The following is a 4,670-nucleotide window of genomic DNA, read 5'->3' on the forward strand; positions in this document are numbered from 1 at the left end:
GGGGAGCTGCTGCATTGTAAATTTTGGTCAATGACATGAGACAAAGTATATGTGAACTGCTGTATGAAAAGTGAATTTACTCTGCAAATCTTCACCCAAATCCTAATTAAAAAAAAAAAAAGTTAAAAAAAAAAAGAAGAAGAAGAAGTAACAAAGAAATCAGAGAAATTAATAGGGACTACAGAGAGGAACTGAAGAGAAATCTGGCCAAAGACATCACCTCAGATACTTCTGGCAATTCTCAGAAGACTTTACTTTCTGTTGCCAAGGGTGACTGATCTGAGGATGCAGATGTGAATGAAGATTTAGCTGAAATGGATGCCACAATCGTATATGAAGCAGAAGAAAGAATAAAGGAGACAGATACGAATGTACTCAATACCATTCTTACAACAAGAAGCTATCCAGATCTTCACAGATGTTTCAGAAGTACACCAAGTACAGTCAGCATGTCATGAACAAATTTCCAGACCTGGAACTGAAAGGTGACATTGAGAAATGCCTCACAGTTTTCATGAAGTGTGCCACAAGCAAATTAGCTTACTTTGTTGAGATGCTTCATCAGGCCATGAAGTGGGTTGGAATTTGTCATAAGGCATCAATCAGGATTTTAGTTTCCTATTCAGAAATCAAAATGAATGATATCGAAGTGTTCAATTAGAAGATGCCACGCCATCCTGGATGAAACCAAGGGAGATTATCAAAAAAATCCTAGTGGCTCTCTTTGGAGGAAACTAAACATTCCTTTGATGTTCTCAAGTTTTATGACCAGAAGATTTTTTTTTTTAAATTATTTTTCTTGTTGACAACAAAGCACACACCAATTCAATAATTTCTACATGTATAATTCAATGACAGTGATTACATTCTTCAACTTGTACAATATTCTTACCCTCCTTTTCCAAACTATTATTTCACCATTAACATGAACTCTGTCCTCTAAGGTTCTTCTCTACCTTGTTGAATTGCTGTTCTCAATTTGATCCCATGAAGATAATTCTTCAAAAGAGCATAATGCTCAAAGCAGTCATTCTTTACTAATTAAGCTAAACTACTGTTTGGTTTAAGGAAGACTTCAGGGGCTATTTTCGTTTAAGGTTTAAAGATTAACTCACGGGTTTATCCAGACTCTGTGGTTCCAGAAAGTCTAGATCCCATGAGAATTTGAAATTGAAATTGTTTCTTTCTTTTTTTTTTTTCCCTCATTTTGATCAGGATTCTTCTATTGAATCTTTAATGATAACATTCAGTAATAGTAGCCAGGCACTCTCTAGTTGCTGGCCTCACTGCGAAGGAGGTAATTGTTCAAGGAGGCAATTAGTCACACATTCCATTTCCTTCTCCTATTCCTAATTCTCCTGCTTCCTCGGTTGCTTCAGGTGAAAAGAGACCAATTATTGTAACTTGGATAGCCACTTGCAAGCTTTTAAGATGCAAGGCTCTATGAAACAAACCGTTGTTGTTATGTGCCGTCGAGTCAGACACGACTCATAGCAACCCCTCCTTGGGTTTCCGAGGCAGTATCACTACGGAAGTAGATTGCCCCATCTTCCTTCCAAGGAGTGGCTGGTAGGTTTGAACCACCAGCCTTCTGGTTCACAGTCAAGTGCCTTAGGCATTACGCTATCAGAGCTCCCAAGAAATAAACTAGGAGGTAAAATAGAAGCACTAAACATAGTATTAGGCCAATTATCTGGGATATCCCAAAAAACTAAGAACCTAAACCTCCAAACCAAGGGAAAAAATCCAATGAAGTGTTTGGCTGTACACAAACAGTATCAGCAGCAACCGTTTTTTGTTTATTTGGTTGATTGGTTAGTTGGTTGGTTTTGAGTTTTCTTTGTAAAATATCACACATTTGTCAATTCAACATTTTACCAGTGTACAGCTTAGTGGCATCAATTACATTGATTGGCTGAGCAACCATTACCCTTAACCAATGCCAATTTTCCATCACCTTAAACAGAAATTCAATGTGTCTTAAGCAATAATTTCCTCTTTTCCCCTTCCTCCCACCCTTGGTCATCTCTTACAAACTTTGATCTCTATACATTTGCCCATTCTTAACTTTTTATGTCAGTGAAGTCATACAGTATTTGTCCTTTTGTGATTTTCTTATTTCACTCAGCATGTCTTCAACCTCCATCCACGCTGTAGCATGTAACTGGATCTTCATTTCTCTTTCAAGCTGAGTAGTATTACATTGCATATATATACCACATTTTGCTTATTCATTCATCTGTTCTTGGGCATTTATGTTGCTTCCACCTTTTGACTATTACAAATAATGCTGCAATGAACATTGGTGGACATATGTCTGTTTCTGTTGCTACTTTTAAAGCCTTGGGCATATACCTAGGAATGGAATTGCTGGGTCATATTGTGATCCTATTTTTAATTTTTGAGGAACTGCCACACTATTTTCCATGACAGCTGTACTACTTTCCATTCCCCCCAGCAATGTATAGGAGTTTCAATTTCCCCAAATCCTCACCAACATTTGTTATTTTCTTCTTTTAAAAATCTGAGCCATCCTGGTGGGAGTGGAATGATGTCTCATTATGGCTTTGATTTGCATCTCTGTCACTGTTTATTGGACATTTGTATATTCTCATTGGTAAAATGTTTATTCCAATCCTTTGCCCAGTTTTTGATTGGGTTATTTGTCTTTTCATTGGTTAGTTGCTGAAGTTTTAAGTATATTTTGGTTATTAGATTCTTATTAGACATATGATTTCTGAAGCTATTTTCCTAATTGGTAGCTTGTTGTTTCACTTTTTTGATAAAGTGTTTTGATGAAAAAAAGTATTTAATTTTATGAGGTTTCATTTATTTATTTTATCTTTCACTGTTCATGCATTTTTTATTGTATCAGATAATTCACGGTTAAAAGCTAGGCCCCACAATCATGGCCCTGTGTTTTGTTTTTTCCTTAGTGATATTGTGCTAATCACACGTTTTTGTGATATTGCTTTTCCCTTCACACATATCAAACCGTCTTTTAATTATCCATCTATTTTGCCTTCCCTCCTATCCCTGGTAACCGACAAAGAAAATTTCCTTCCTTGTGTAAACCTTTCCATGACTTGTTACAATAATGGACATATAAAATATTTGTTCTTCTCTGATTGACTTATTTCACTCAGCATAAGGTTCTCCAAGTTCATCCACATTATGAGGTGAATCACACATGCTTCATTATTCTTGTGTGTGTGTGTACGTACCATACTTTGGTTTTCCATTCACCTGTTGATGGGCACTTAGGTTGTTTACATCTCTTTGCTGTTCCAAATAGTGCTGCAGTGAACGTGAGAGTGCATATATCTGTTCATATCCCAGAACTCATCTCATTAGGATATATTCTTAGTAGTGGGATTGTTGTATCAAATGGTATTTCTATTTCCAACTTTTTGAGGAAGTACCAAGCCATTTTCCACAGTGGTTGTACCATTTTACTGTTCCACCACCAGTGTATGAGAGTTTAATCTCTTCACAGCCTTGTCAGCATTTGTTGTTTTCTGTCTTGTTAAACTTTGCTATTATTGCTGGAGTGAGATGATATCACACTGTTGTTTTGGTTTGCATCTCTTTAATGACAAATGATCACAAACATTTCTTCATGTGTTTGTTGGCTGCCTGGATATCTTCTTTGGTGAAGTGTATGTATGTTCATGACCTTTGCTCATTTTTGAAGTGGATTGTTTGTCTTTTTGATGTGGAGGTGTTGAATTTTTCTATAAATTTTAGAGATAAATCCCTTGTTGGATATGTTACTACCAAATATTTTTTCCTGATCTGTAAATTCTCTTTCTACTCTTTTGGAGACGTCTTTTGATGCACACATAAGAATTTAATTTTTAGAAGACCCCAGTCATCTAGTTTCTCTTCTGCCCATGTATTTTTTAAGAATTTTATGTTTTTAGTTTTCATATTTAGGTTCTTAATCCATTTTGAATTGGGTTTTGTGTATGATGTGAGGTATGGACCTTGTCTCATTTTTTCTTCATGTGAAAATTCAGTTCTCCCAGCATCATTTATTGAAGAGATTCTTCTTTTCCCATAGAATGGACTTAGATCCCTAGTAAAAAAAATCAGTTGACCATAGAAGTGTGGGTTTATTTTTGGACAATCAATTCTATTCCACTGGTCTATGTGCCTATTATTATACCAATACCAGGATATTGTGATTACTGTGGTTGTACAAAATGTTCAGAAATCAGGAAATATAAGATTTTCTCTTTTGTTCTCTTTCACAACTGCTTTAGCTATTCAGGGCTCCTTGCCATTCCACATAAAATTGAGGATAGTTTTCCCCACACTATTTCTGTAAAGAAGGTTGTGGGAATTTTGATCAGGATTACATTGAATCTACAGATCACTTTGTACAGTATTGACATCTTAACAATACTAAGTCTTTGAATCCATGAACACAGAATATCTTTCCATTTATTTAGACCTTCTTTAATCTCTTTCAGCATGTGTTATAATTTCCATTGTGTAAGTCTTTCACATCCCTGATGAAATTTATTCCTAAGTATTTTATTATTCTAGATGTTATTGAGAAACAGCCGCACACATCCATTAATCATCAGAACATGGAATGTACGAAGTATGAATCTAGGAAAATTGGAAGTTGTCAAAAAGGAAATGGAACGCATAAAGATTGATAT

General features: G+C 35.6%; 1 protein-coding gene and 1 pseudogene across 1 annotated transcript in view; one reads left to right on the top strand and one right to left on the bottom strand.

Annotated features, from left to right (window-relative positions):
• The window catches only part of LOC103210407, a 1,901-nt pseudogene extending 1,163 nt beyond the window's left edge, over positions 1-738 (top strand).
• FAM189A1 (family with sequence similarity 189 member A1) overlaps positions 1-4,670 on the bottom strand; it is a 1,045,217-nt gene that overhangs the window by 228,759 nt on the left and 811,788 nt on the right. The window lies entirely within an intron of this gene.

This window comes from Orycteropus afer, unplaced genomic scaffold (assembly GCF_000298275.1).
Source record: "Orycteropus afer afer isolate SDZICR_OR568_19922 unplaced genomic scaffold, OryAfe1.0 scaffold00609, whole genome shotgun sequence".
NCBI classification, from domain to species: Eukaryota; Metazoa; Chordata; class Mammalia; order Tubulidentata; family Orycteropodidae; genus Orycteropus; species Orycteropus afer.